General features: G+C 37.0%; 1 long non-coding RNA gene across 2 annotated transcripts in view; it reads right to left on the bottom strand.

Annotated features, from left to right (window-relative positions):
* The window catches only part of LOC145674460 (uncharacterized), a 79,671-nt gene that overhangs the window by 42,199 nt on the left and 21,574 nt on the right, over positions 1 to 15,898 (bottom strand). The gene's annotated exons all lie outside the window — the stretch shown is intronic.

Below are 15,898 nucleotides of genomic sequence, written 5' to 3'. Positions count from 1 at the left end.
ACGAAAAACACTTGAAGAATGTGTTACATACAGGACAATCAGCTGTAGTAATCGTACATATTGTTTTTCCCAATATGAGTTCATCCGCAATATGACTTGGGCAAATATATAAATGAGGGCAGTTACAGCACGGAGAGCTAAAATAAAGGAGGAACAACAATTTTCTAGTTTATCCGCTCAGGTCTGTACCCTCATGCCCTATAAAGTAAGCTTATACCGCGCCGAGGGCCCCTCTCATGCACTACACCCGGGACTTTTTGTATTGCGCCAGCATTCTAGAACCGTTCCCTAAAATTACACGAAGCCCACACAATACTGATGACAATTAACTCTAATTGTTTCTTTTTTTAACATATTACATTATCGTTTGGTAAACAAATTGCACAATATACCTTAATAACCTAGTTTTAATCTTTTAAAAGATGTAATTACATTTGTTCGTATCTGTAGTGTTCAGGCGGACACTCCTTACTTCACTACATACCTTGTTTAAGGCCTCCGTTCTTGCATTTTAATTTTTGACATAAATCGTGCTTCACATTATACAAAAAGTCTTATTTATCGTATGACTCGATTAATACGATTGATGTTTCACTTGTCCAGGTAGCTATGTTTTGAAATGACAGCGAGAAATAAAGTTGAACATCGTCAGGCGCTACCCTTTTCTGATTGGTAGGTGTATGCAAGTCCAGGAGAAAATAGAAAATGCTTCTATTTCTTGTAAGTCAGGATCCAAATAAGGACAGCAGAAAATTTCAACTGGACTAAGGATAAGTTACTTCTCACATGATCGTTAAATAAGGTCGTGAGCTTTAGATCGTGAATCGCATCCCTACTTCAGGCCCGTCTGAGACAAGCTTAACAGAATATGGTTTTCTCTCCTTTCAACAGAAAAATGGCACGGAAAAAAGCTCACAAAACCGCGTTTTTCAGCTTTACGCCTTTCTCATAAACTTAATGTCTTCACCAAGGTTAACTTATCCAATTTTACCCTTCTTGCTAGTCTAGTTAGTAGTACGCGTTTCTTTTGGGCACGGGGTACAGGGTTCGATTCCCGCAGGAAAATCCTTGAAGTTTGAAATTATTGAAACAGTAGGTCCAGGTCTCATGTAGCCTCAGTATTGAAGTGGACACTAAACTCCAAACCAATCAGCCAAATAGGTAATTTTATAACTTTTGGCTTGCCTTCAACACGTCAAAATATTTTTTTTTTCTTTCGCTGAAAATAAAGTTGTAGATGCTGTTTCTATAGTTTCAAGCTTTAAACTGACGGTTTTCTCAAACTGGAAAAATATAATCTAGAACCCTTTTTCAACCGAAAATTCTAAATGATTCTGTGTACTCTACAAAAGGTAGAAATTTCAATACTCCATCTTTCAATACAGTTATTCTTCTGGAATATTGAATTTCAAGATGTCATGTTTTCCAATATTGATAATTTTACGTTAAACATGAATTAACCGTGTAAATATTTGACCCATAAAGCGTCTGGTGAAATGTGGAGAATTCCTAGAAGTTTCTACATCAGATACAAAAAATGAGAAGTTCTAGACAAAAACCAAAACTTGTTAAAATAAATTCGAAACGAATTGATGGATTGATACCATGGGAAGAAACGGGAATATGATGATATCCAACACAACACATGTGACCGGGAATCGAACCAGGGACCCTTCGGGTACCAGAAATGAACGCTCTACCTCTAAGCATCCCTTCCCCGTTTCGTAGTGTTCGAGCATGACGTCACACTAAATACCATGGTCTTAATTTTCTAACATGATGGTTTTCCACACTCTGCTTGCTAATATTTTTTTTTTCAGTCTTTCTCTTAACCCCGCGTAAATTTCAAGGCACCTTTTATTCTTTTAATTATTTGTATAATCTTCCCGTTATAATATTATCAATACGTTCATAACAAAATATTCTTAAGTTTGTTCTTTGCAGATATCAAGATGATACTTGGGCGGCAGCTACAATCCAGTGTAGGTGATCTTTCATCGAGGAGGAGGTCGATGCACTTGAAGCACTGTGTCGCTGAGGCTACTGAGAGTATAAACGAAGAATCTGAACTACTTGAACTTTTACTTTTGTAAACATTGGATGATGTTCAAAAATTTGAAACAAGTGACCGTTGAAAACTATAAAATATGAAGCACGTTTTACATCTTAATCATATCTTTCCATTTACGTCATTTTGGAACATTTCTTTTTGATTGAATATTAGCATTTTCTGGTGCTTCATGTTAATTTTGGAAATGAATGTATTTTCTTTAGTTTAACGTTCCACGATTATACACCGAGACTAAAGGAGATTATAATGGCGAAATGATTAAAGTGGGAAGAAACGGGAGAGCACCGAGAAAACTATTTCTCCATCACAAAACTCAGTTGGTGGGAGCACGGATCGAATCAGGGACCGCACGTGTAAGAAGAGAGCGTTCTATCACTGAGTCACCACAGCCTCGAATATAATTTTCATATAGATTGCAACATTTCCGGTAAAGTCTATTACAAGTCCGGGATTTAACTCTTCATCTATTTATTTACCAAGTTTCTTTGTAATACGTCACATGCTTTCAGAATTCAGTGAGTCCTTAGCGCGCACACACTCAGTAGTGGCTTCAGAAATATAGGTTTCAATTTGTCTTAGGATATAACTGGAACCTCTTCGCTCATTGCAGCCTCCAGGGTAGATTATTAGAAGAAGCCTCCTTTTCCCCACTGCAGCCTTCAGAGATAAGGATTAGAGGAACTCTTCTTAGCCCACTGCGGCCTCCCGGAGAGAAATGTTGGTAGGTTAATGATCAGCTGTTAGCTGATACTCCGTAGCTATGTAAAGTCCTCTCTTATGGATGTCCTCTGAAGGGGAGGTCCGTGAGAAAAAGGTCGGCCATCTTCAGTTTTCCTCTGATCCATCTTCGTATGCGCCTTCCATCGTCCGCTGGTGTTTATTTTGAATACACTAACACGTGCTCGCTAGTGATTACATTAGTTGCGTACATGTTAGGGTACAATATAATGCATTTTCCTTTAATTGAAACGAAGGGTGTATGATGATTTCAAAAGTCATGAATAAAACCCATTAAGACGGTTTTTGTTCATCATGCAGCCCATTTGATACAGCCCGCCATGAAGCCCATGCATCAGTGGTAAGTGACTAGCCAGTGAGTCATCGAGACCTCGTAAGTGGGGAAAAATTAGCAACATACTTATTTTTTCAGCAGGTAAATTTCACAACGTATAAAGGTTTCTTGTCTTTTCCTCGAATTCGTCACATAATGGGGCCTTTAAGAGGTACAAAAGAATACCAATATGGAACCTTATATATATATATCTGTATATAAAAGAAGTTCTGTGCGAGTGACTGACTGACTAACCAACACCTAGGCCAAACTTAAGGTAGAAACTTGAAATTTGCACAGTTCATAGGATTTGTGACACAAAGATCACTAAGGAAGGATTTCTTGAAATTCGACGACGAACGGGAGAAATAGGGGATGGCAATTATTATACACCGTGTCCCAAAAGTCCGGTAACACTTTTCTTAATTTATTACACAAAAATGGTATTGATATAGCTATCGTATATATGTCATATGAACAAGTATCTCTCTCTCTCTCTCTCTCTCTCTTTTCCTTTTTTTTTTTCTTTTTAATTTTTCAGGCAATGCTCGTAATTCCCACATTCACCGCAGTTGGCGTTGGCGTTGGCGTGTTGTAAACATAGTGACTTCAGCTGCAGAGCGTGCTTTCTGTGTGTTGGAGATCGATAAAAGTAAGAGTGCTACAGATGTGCAACGGAAGTTTAGGACAAGGTACAAGAAAGAAGCATCAAGCAGGAAGTCTATTTATGCCCCACACCATTATCATCATAACGTTCGTGAAGTCCTGAACAATGAGATACCTCAACGGCGGATAGGGCGATCCGGGAAAAATTATCAGTGTTTCAACACGTGGCCTCCAAGATCCCCGGATGTAACTAACTGCGACTTCTTATTATGGGGATACATAAAAAAAATAGTGTGTATGTGCCACCGTTACCACAAAATGTAGAACAACTCAAGCGCGCAAGATTGAAGAAATTGCTACCACTGTCTCTCAGGATATGTTCCAACAAGTATGGCACGAATTTGATTACCGTCTAGACATATGTCGTGTTACACATGGTTCCCATATCGAGGCATTGTGAACTCATACTTTAAAAAAATCATTTTCGGAGAGAGTGTATTGCTTTAAATTTCCTTCACGTTATGTTCATTTACTCCTACGTTTTATACTCTGAACAAAGCTCCATGGGAGAACCGAAAGTTTGAAAGTGGGATTTTTCAGGAATATGAAGTAAATTACGTATTACTACCTACGTATCTATACACAATACACAGGGTCCCACCAGTCTGGGTATATAGGTCACCTTTCTAACTATTGAAGATACGAAAAAATGATAGAGTAATGTTACTGGAAAGAATACGTTTTGAGCCTAAAATCTTGGAATCTTTTAAAACTGAACCAACAATTTGGGCTCTACATTTGTGATTAGCTTAATAGTAAAGAAAAATGCAACGTCGCCACGTCATTGGTGGACAACACTGAATGAAACGTGTCGTTTGTGAACCAAGGAGAAAAAGGACGGGAACATGACTTCAATGTCCACAGCAGTGGGGTCAGAAATACCGGAGAAGAAGAAGGGGGACAGATACGAAAACTACGTACCATTCTTGTTTCCGTTACAAACGAGTGATATAAGGAGAAAGCACTTCAACTCTCACACAAGGAATACCAATGCAAGTGACCTACTTATTAAGTAAATAATTATTTTTCAGTTTAACGTCCTACGATTATGCCCTTTAGGCTAAGGAAGACAATGATTAAGGTAAGAGAATCGTGGGATTGGTGGAATGAGAATTTGGGAGGAAACGGGAGTATCCCGACAAACCCACGGTTAAATAAAAAGCATAAATACTATAAATAAAGAAATGAAACATACAAACAAATGAAAAGGAACTGTCTGCTTCGAGACAAACTTTTCTAGCTTATTTATATTAACGTTCGTAAACTTATTAGAGGCGGAGAACAGCTACCAAGAGTAAAAATAGATCCTCTCGCATGAGAGATGTCTAACCTAAACTATCCCGTTCAAGTTACCTGTTGAAGCATTCGGTAAAACAGGTATAATTATGCTGCAATTGTAGTCAATGTAGTAGACGTTCCGAGGGATGTCCATCTTGTTCTGCACCCATGGCTACACTATATTTATGTTTGTTGATATGGACAAAGACGACGTGTCCATCATTTTTTGCTTGTAATACACTTACGCGTTCAACATGCTGACTGTTTCAGATTCGCCTCCCACAAACTCGAATGTTGGCATGCTTTTCCCATTGCAATCCAGTTTGCGGATATTCGTTACGTTAACTGCTTAGCACATAATGCTTTCATCAGTGCCTTGCATACCGCTTGATTTACCTAAGTGCTGCCACACTTGTACGCGTAGAGTGATTATTATAAGAGGCACCACTTCCTATACAACGAATGGAAATCAAAATTTCTCCCACAATGCCACAAAACTGACTCTAGCGCCTCTACTGGCAGGAGTTGTAAGTCGCTTGCATCGTCTGGTACCAGCAGCGAGAACACAGTCTTGTCGTTGTCATGTTCTCGTTCTCGTTCTAATGGCTAGCGCGTGCAATTAGTGCACGTGGTCCCGAGTTCGATTCCCGACGTAAGAGCGCAAAAAATTAATTTTACAATTATTTACTTTAATTAATCATCCGTCATCTTTAGCCTCAAGCGCTGAAATTATTAGAGTGAGAGAGAGAGAGAGAGAGAAAGAAAGACAAAATTTATTATGCCAGTAGTTTCGAGTAGCATCTTCCCAATTATATATTATACTTAAATTCTGAATGGCGAAATAAATTAATATCAGTATAGCATATTTATTGTAGGAGACCTTTAAAGTGATGCTATCTAATTTTATAACGAGACACGGTGGCTGTGTGGTGAAGCTCGGGAAGTTCGTTTATCTTGCGTCAAGCTGGTTTGTGGTTGAGGAACAAAAACGTGTACGTGGGTGTTTTCGGTATTCTACAGTTTCCTCCCACTTTTTTTTTTTTTTTTTTTTTTTTTTTTTTGATTCCACCGTTCATTCGTTGCTGTCATCACCGTCTGCCTCGGTGCATAACTAAGTAACATTAAAGTAAAATCAATAATAACTAGAATCCCTCCTCCTTAATATATAACATGATAGACGAAGTAGAGGTCTGCACGAGCTCAGGCTGAGCCCGCAGGCTGGACTCGGGCTTACAAAGCATAAATCACTTCGTCTATTCTCGGGCCTAACTTTGTAAATATGCTCTACAACGATATCTATTTGACCGTTTTTCTGGAGAACTTTTAAAATACAACTAAAAAATCAAACCTTTAATTGCTGTAAATAAAAATACAGTTTTGCGTTAATTTATTTTCTGTAATTCGGGCTTATTTGATTATCACACGAGATCGGGCCTAAATGCTAAAACATATTTCGGACTCGGGTCGGGCCTCACTTTATAAATTCACTAAAAATTCCGGCCCGTGCAGACCTCTAAGATGAAGTCACCGTGGTACCCACCCATACAAAAAGGATATTTATAAACACAAGAAAGTTACTACACAGACGAAAATAATGGCATTACTCTAGCAGACGGTTCTACTATATTTTGGCACATTTACATTTTCAGGTTAGGTTAGAGCTTTTGTAATTTTTTTAGCAGATCATGCACTATATGAGGTGCTCCATTACTACTTGCAGATTGACTTCCGGACGGCTTAGTATAAATAGTGTGGACGTATGGCATAAAAACTACATACAGTACATGAAACACAAACTAACATAATCTAGGTGGCCACTAAAAAGCACGAATGCTAACCGAGTAAGGGCAGGAGCACAGCAGGAAGACCTAAGCGGCGGCGAGGGGCTGCATCCGTAGGGAGCACGCGCGTCAGCGACGAGGGGTATACGTATAAACGAGGATAGTGAAAAAGCACACTTACACATACAATACTTTCACTATAACTCAAAATTCATTTTAATATAATGTGCACTGGCAATAATTACTTATATTCACACACTCATTCCATTACGAAAAATGTTTCACATCGTGTTTTACCTATAAATATTATATTTGGTAGAACCGTCTGCTCGAGTGAACTCAAAATAATTTTGCTATTTAGCTTTATCTCTACTTTCGGTGAGTCCTATCCTACTTTAATACTCTAGTCCAGGGATGCAAATAACCATTCGCCCGGGACGAGTGGTTCATCTGTACGGGCGAGTATTTAATACAAGGTGTCTATTGACCTGGAAAACTTCAAATTTGTTTTTGTACCTGGATTTTAACAACAAACCTGTATTCTTCTAAATTTTACATTTCTCACTGCATATAACAGAAAAATCCTAACTTCTTTTAAAGGCTTATGTTTTGTAAGTATGTTGATGACGACCAGGGAGATATCTGATCTGAGTTCTGTCACTTCTTCCGCTTGCTCATACATACTTTTTTGGGTACGCTTCCCGTGGCAGAGTTCCCATATACCTCTTGAAAGTCTATAGGTGGAATTTTTATACATATATTGTGGCAGTTCGAAAACATTTTTTGCTACATTAACAAATATAGAAATTAGGGAAATACTGGAAACTTTTCTTTTTGGAAATTCTACGAAAAAGTAATGGACAAGTCAGGGGAAACGGTTTTTAAACTGGAAATCAAGGAAAATTGGAGAGTTTTACTCAGGAAGTGAAACATTCTTTTAGGTTTTGCCTATTTTTTAGCAAAAGCCGATAACTGAAACACAAGAGGGATATTATTAAGAGATGTGAATCACACGTTAGTTAAAGGTGAAGAAGTCTGTCTGCTTTTTGTCAGTTACTGCACATTTTTCTCAGCTGGACTTGTGGAAGATATATTAACAATAACAACTTTTCTTCGAAAAAAAAAAAAGAAAGAAAGAAAAATAATATAAATAGACCTGGAATTTAAAAACAAACATCTAGTAGACATGATTTCTATTGTGGGATGCGTGCTAGTAACTTTTTCCGTGGGCTAGCAAAATTTTGTTGCTTATTTGCATCCCTGCTCTAGTCCCTTATATACAGCCAAGAAAATACCTACCTGCCTTGCTTATTACATAACAGCCTCCTATTATAATTCAGCTGGGATTTCTCCTTAGAGAAAAATGCTAGTAGCAGTTACGATTAAAATAAATTGCAGGTGTCGTGACATAGTCGAAATATTCAGAGAACGCCTATCTGTTGCGAGTTCGAATCCAGTTCCTTGATCATAATACATCTATTGTCTGCTTTAGCCTAATAAATTCACCAATAATAATAATAAGTGCTTTGAACTAATGAATCCAAGTTGTATCACAAACTTCAACTTCGTAAAAAGGCTTCAAAACAATTCACCGATTTGATAAATATCCATTTGATATAGCTTGTATTTGTTTATAGGATCTTCATATCGTACACGAATGGATCAGTCAAGTAATTTTGTAACTTCCGCCGTCAACAAAAGTGCAAGAATTTGGCCTATGATAGATTGACTTTACTTTCTTGCAGACATATTTCTTTCCCTTCCTTATTCTTGATCCAGTTGTCTTTTGAAGACCGCTCTTCCGGAATTTTTTAGCTGACGTAGATATTCTCCCCTTTTGTCATAGTGTTTAAAGATCAGCACAAAACTATACCATTGTATCATTTGCAGTAACTTTCTCTTGAACGCACCGAAAACAAATTAATGAGAATGCAATGGCGGAAATATGTCATACTTAACCCATCCATTAGTCCTTTGTGAGTAATTGTCAAAACAGAAATTTAATCCTGATGCGACGGTTGTAGAGAACATTTATATATATATATATATATATATATATCGATGCATATGAGTCTATTCAGTTAAATCCTTCAACAATACCTGGAACATACACACTTGATTTAGAAATCAATTAGATAGTGGAGCGCGTTCAGTGCACAAGCGAATCAAATCCATTTTTTTAAAAAAAATCATTTTGAACGTCTCTCTTCTTCAGGATCTCCATCGAAACTGTCCTTATAGAGCTTAAAAGGCTCATAGCTTTGTCTCCTTTTCTATTGACTTCGGCAATTGAACTTTTTCCCTTGTGCTCTGATCGCCCCGCACTCATGCCTTTGCCGCACTAGGTTCTAGGTTCGATTCGCGATGGAAGAGCCTTCGAAGATTCTATCGCAGTATTGTTGTTTAGATTCAACCTTAAACTATAGGTTCACGTCTCATATAATCCTGGTAATGAAAGGGGTGTTAAACTCTAATGTAACCACCAATAAATAAACACATTAATAATTACCACTACTTTTTCCTGTAATTACACACAGATAATTGCGAAGTACAAATACGTAATTTCACAATTATGGCATTAAAGGAAACAAATGATTAGAAACAGAAATAACTAGGCTTGAGTTTTATTTAGACATCATTTATTAAGAGCTCTTTTGCACATTATCTCATGTTATCCGCGCGACAAATGTTGCATTTAACCAACAATGGAAACATATGCTATCATAATTGTGCATAAACTGAAGATTATTCGAAACTGACAAGGAAAAAAAAATAAAACAATAAATTACAGTTACAATAATTTTATAAGGTTCATTATTCAAGGAAAGTACATGGAAATTGTATAGCGGCACTATATTTCTACTAAATATACAATTAAAAGAAATCCATATAGATAAAATATGAGCCAAATAGAATATACACTAATATCTGATCGAATATAGACTAAATACAAAACTGAATTTAAACAAGAGATCTAGAAACAAAGTAACTAAATATTTAGCGTTCTGACCTATGGTAGACATAACCTTAATTCGGTCAGTAGGAGTGCATTTAGTTTGGAACCCATGTAAAGCTATCATCATGACTTCATCTCCCTTGGTGCTGAAAAGGAACGTAAAACTCGAAAGTTGTATTCACTTACTGAAGCAGAGAAAACGATTAAAAAAAAAAAAAATAATAAAAATAAAAATAAAGATCAAAAGGAAGTCCTTTGTTTTAGTCAAGAACCCTCACATGAGAAGTAACTAACCTACGCTCTGTCTATGAAGTATTATTAGCATGCTACGAAACTTTAAAAAGGTGTACCAGGCCACAAAAAATGAGTGAAAAAACTAAGGTGTACCAGGCCACGAAAAATGAGAGAACAAACTAATATGGTGCCGGCTAACTTAAGGCCAAGAGATTTAGACCTATGTATCAAATTAACATTGTATAATGTGGCGCCTAGGCGAGACTAAAATTTTTCGAGCGCTGGTTACTACTATTAAAATGTGTATTAATTCCTGTACCTCATTTCTCCTATTTAGAAATTAAACTATTCAAAATGCAGGCTCATGGACAGTGATGAAAGAAAGAACTTTTTTTTTTTTTTGATTTTAAGTCATACGAGAGTGACTGCATTTCCAATCCTATTCACGTGAATTAACTCCATTGAGAGACATGCTACTTTCCCATGAAGTCTGCAAGCAGACTGCTCTCCTAAGCAAACCCATTGTTTCAGTGTTTAGTGAAAAGCAATCTTGGTTCAAATGCTAAGTATATGCTTTCAGATAGCGAAAACATTTCTTGAATTTATTTAGAACGAAAACAAGAAGAAGAAAACGTAATAGCTTATAAATGTCTTATCCTTTTATAATAAATTTACATCTGAAAATATTTGTATTATACCCCAGTAGTATTCTTCTCCCTCTCCCTTCCCGATTTACATAGAAAATTACTCCGACTTGTACCCTCTGCCTCCTCCTTTTTAAACTAAATAAGTTTTATGTCCGATTATGTCTCCCGCCCTTCCGATTAAAAGAGAATGTCTTTTCTTTGAGAAAAAAAAAGTTTGATGTCCCATGATCATGCACAAGGCTAAGAGAATGAAATGATGGAATGAAGAAGGTGTGAGGAAATGGGAATGAACAGAATAGGTGTTTGTCCACAACACAGCTCAGTTGGTGCGGTTTTGACTCCATCATGAATACCACGCAGCAAAGTTGAGCTCTCTACTATTGAGCCACCGCGGCCACAAAAGAGAATGCATTCTTTGTTATGACAATTGGTAACTGAAAAGTTTTCTTCATGCTAAATTCTCCATCACAGCGTTCTTAAAGAAATTATTATGGAACAATTGAAGTTCCATTGTCATTTTCAATGGAACATTATGCCTCTGCAGGCAATCTCATAAACAGATCCAAAGCCTTATAACTTGACTATGAGCACCTATGTCGTACCAATACTAAGTTTATCAATGCCCAAGGTGTAAAGAGTGATTTTGAAATACAACCAGGCTTTTTTCTCGAAAATTTCGTACGTGCCCTGCACAAGAAAGATGTTTAATCACAATATAATTTACAGTAGTTCTGTGGGAGGGGGCGGTTGGACTCCAGAAGGGCTTGATCCCTGAAAGTGTGCTTGGAAGCAACACTAATTTTTGTACACAATAAGATACATACACATAACGCAATAGGACACGATAACATTCGAATGTAGACACACTATTAGTCTAAAAATTAAAGAAAATATATCCCTTGTAAATTTGAAACATGTTTTCTTGGAAAATAGTATTGGTATCAAGATATATAGAATGTTCACACCTCGAACGGATAAAGCGTTTATCGCTTCTCTCTCTCCCCGGTAAAGACAAGCAAACTATCTACTCTATTGACTGTTACCGTAAGATCGCCTGAAGGCAAAACGACACACAGCAAATAGGAGCTTTCAATACGTGCTGAGAAGATTGGATGTTTCTTCTTTACCTTTTCTATTACTTAAAAAACAAAATACGACCTATTGTCTCTGCACATGTTTGTCAAAGAATCTTACATTCGAATGAAGTAATAATTTTTATAGTTTCCCCCTTTGTAGCTAACTAATCTGATTCAAGCGCATTTATGAAAATACACTATGCACGCAACTGATAGTTTCTTCAATATAATTGGGGCCGCGGTGGCTCAGGGTAGAACGTTCACCTCTGGTGCTTGGGGTCCCGGGTTCGATCCCAACCCCAGCCAAGTGAACTTTGTAATGGACAAACACCGCGTGCGTGGGTTCTCTCGTTTTCTCCCACTTTCTTCATTCCACCATTCCATTCATTACTCAACATCACCGTCTCCTTTAGCCTAACCGGCATAATCATGGGACGTAAAACTCAAAGATTTAATTTTTCTTCAATATAATTAAGATGGAAAAGCTTGTTAACAAATCAGAGGAATGCAGAGGACAAGTTTGACAATTCCCAGCGAGAGCTCGTGTGTTTCTGATCACGTGTTAACTTGTATATTCACGTCCCATATAGCTTCGGTAGTGAAAGAGACGCTAAACTCCACATCAGACAATAATAAACAAATACGTTACACCGATTAACTGTAATAGATTTGTATGCACTTAGTCTATTGGTTCCCGCACTAGCAGGTTAACTCCCTCCCAGCACCTGAACCAAACATTTCAAATGTATTTTCGAATTTTACAACTGTATGGTTCCCGGACTAGCAGGTTAACTGCCTTCCAGCACCTGAACCAAACATTTCAAATGTATTTTCGAATTTTACAACTGTATGGTTCCCGGACTAGCAGGTTAACTGCCTCCCAGCACCTGAACCAAACATTTCAAATGTATTTTCGAATTTTACAACTGTATGGTTCCCGGACTAGCAGGTTAACTGCCTCCCAGCACCTGAACCAAACATTTCAAATGTATTTTCGAATTTTACAACTGTATGGTTCCCGGACTAGCAGGTTAACTGCCTTCCAGCACCTGAACCAAACATTTCAAATGTATTTTCGAATTTTACAACTGTATGGTTCCCGGACTAGCAGGTTAACTGCCTCCCAGCACCTGAACCAAACATTTCAAATGTATTTTCGAATTTTACAACTGTATGGTTCCCGGACTAGCAGGTTAACTGCCTCCCAGCACCTGAACCAAACATTTCAAATGTATTTTCGAATTTTACAACTGTATGGTTCCCGGACTAGCAGGTTAACTGCCTCCCAGCACCTGAACCAAATATTTCAAATGTATTTTCGAATTTTACAACTGTATGGTTCCCGGACTAGCAGGTTAACTGCCTCCCAGCAACTGCATCAAACATTTCAAATGTATTTTCGAATTTTACAACTGTATAGTTCCCGGACTAGCAGGTTAACTGCCTCCCAGCACCTGAACCAAACATTTCAAATGTATTTTCGAATTTTACAACTGTATAGTTCCCGGACTAGCAGGTTAACTGCCTCCCAGCACCTGAACCAAACATTTCAAATGTATTTTCGAATTTTACAACTGTATAGTTCCCGGACTAGCAGGTTAACTGCCTCCCAGCAACTGCATCAAACATTTCAAATGTACTTTCGAATTTTACAACTGTATAGTTCCCGGACTAGCAGGTTAACTGCCTCCCAGCACCTGAACCAAATATTTCAAATGTATTTTCGAATTTTACAACTGTATGGTTCCCGGACTAGCAGGTTAACTGCCTCCCAGCAACTGCATCAAACAATTCAAATGTACTTTCGAATTTTACAACTGTATGGTTCCCGGACTAGCAGGTTAACTGCCTTCCAGCACCTGAACCAAACATTTCAAATGTATTTTCGAATTTTACAACTGTACCTAGCCGCACAAACCTTGCGTTTTTAATGATCGATATAAAATAATTGTTGTTATTAACTATGCTTTGCCAGGCTATGTTAGGACATGCAAACGGAGCTTTTGAATTACTGTTCGGATATCTAATTTTGTTATGTCAGTGTTATTTTTTTCACTAGGTGTTCCCGCAACTCGTCGTGTACTAAGGCCCTTCTTTCTTTCTTTTTTTTTTCTTTTCTTTTCACGTACTGCTTCTTTTCAATCCAGCAAATCTTGTGAGAAATGAACTTTAAATGGGATCTGAACTATACATACTACTACTAAGTTGCGAATTTTGTTATCCGGATAAACAATTATTAAAATTAAATAATTTTTTAAAAACCCTAAGTAATACTACTTAAAATAAGAAAAAAACGAATGAAAATATTTCTAAAAAGCTGTAATCATTACACTAATTACAAGAAATATATTCATATGTAAAAGACATACACATTTCAATTGGAAAATTTAGAATAAAGACCTATATAACCTAAGTAAATAAATAACTAAATACTTCATATGTAAGAAAAAATAATATTAAACGAAAATACTTATAATACATTAATACTATATAACTAATAAATAAACAACAAATAATAAATAAATACTAATATGTAAGAAAATAAAGATATATCAAATACATACTATACAAATAATAAATAAACAACAAATAATAAATAAATACTATACAAATAAGGAATACATAAAAATCAATAATAAATAAATAGCAAATATAATAAATACTTAATATATAATAAATAAATAAACATTAAAACTGTTGTCTTAGACTTCATAAATGCTGTACATGTTTCAGCTGCCTCGTTATCCCTCTCCTTACCATAGAGTAACTTCTAATGTCTCTGTTTGTTTCCTTTACAAACTTAAAAATGTATAATTTTGCATAAAGTCCAATCAAGTAATGTTTTATGTCATGGCAGACATTACCATCAAGTCATGGCAGACTTATGTCAGACAAGATGGAACACAACGTTCTGCCAATGCCTTGTTTCTTTAGCACTGCACAAGAGATACCATGAACCTTTTCACTGAATTTTTCTATTGTTGAGACTAAATTCAATGAGAGGCAGTGAAGTCTATTCTCTGAATAATTCTTAAAATCTAAAAAGATACCTGAAGAAGCTAAATTTTCTTTATCGCCTGTTAGTAATTGGAGGCAGTTTGAGCATTTCTTTGTTTTCTCGGCTGTTTTTTTGGCAAGGTATCCAGCAACATAAACTAGGGCATTTTGCTCAAAGTGATTTACATCACAATCAGCTACAGATGGAATATCAGAAAGTACATCGCTTTCACAACCGCCAACATTTTCTCTCGAAATTCCATCAGCTCTTTCCTCTCTTCGCCTAGAAGGAATAAAAGATGACGCAATTTCGCGAGAATTGTTAGGACACAGTGTGGCAAGCAAGGCATCAGAATCTGCTTCGCAGTTCGTTGACTCAGAACGCCTTAACAAATTGTGTGCAACAACAGCTCGCATTGCGTACTGAAATTGCAAACAATCAGGATTGTCGTTGTTTCCACCTTTTCTCCTTACAGAGGAAAAGGTATTCTCAAGACAATCCTGGTTGAGGCGTTTAGTCATTAGAAACTTCAGACCTTCTTTCTGTAATCCATCCCATAACTGAGTAACAGCATTTGAAGTCAATAGCCAACCCTTTTTACAGGGTGGTGTAACAATAGTGCCATCACTTTTAACAAACTGCCACGAGTTTACCCAATCAAATTTCTGTCGCCAAATATTGACATGGTTTGACTTTTCAGTAACAACCCCTGCCAATTCTTTGGCGTGCCTAAGGGAGCAACTATTAAATGAATCCCACAATTCATCCATTTCAGCACAGAATTCTGCTGTAAAAGCTGCTTCGGCAGGTAACCTGCCGAGCGCTGTCAAACAGCAAATTCCCGCAGATACCGAGTGACTGAAGACTTGTGCTGCTAGAGATACACGCATACTCCTCAATCCACTAACATCTATGTGTTGTTTCGAAAGTTTAGGACACATCCTATATTTGAGTTTAGAGTCTACTTCAAAGAGTTCTGAAAGGAACTTCCAAGAAGCAGACTTTTGTTTTTGATCTCCAAGAAATACTTGGTATTTTTGGAGATTGTTTCTCACAGATTTTAGTAGATGAGGAGGATCGTGCATAGCAAAATTTTTTTTTCCGTCACATTCAAAAAATGTGTGAGCATGAGACACATTA

Source organism: Thermobia domestica, chromosome 17, assembly GCF_964235325.1.
Source record: "Thermobia domestica chromosome 17, izTheDome1.hap1.1, whole genome shotgun sequence".
Lineage (NCBI taxonomy): Eukaryota > Metazoa > Arthropoda > Insecta > Zygentoma > Lepismatidae > Thermobia > Thermobia domestica.
Note: the sequence above shows the minus strand (reverse complement) of the source record. Positions and strands in the feature narration are given on the sequence as shown.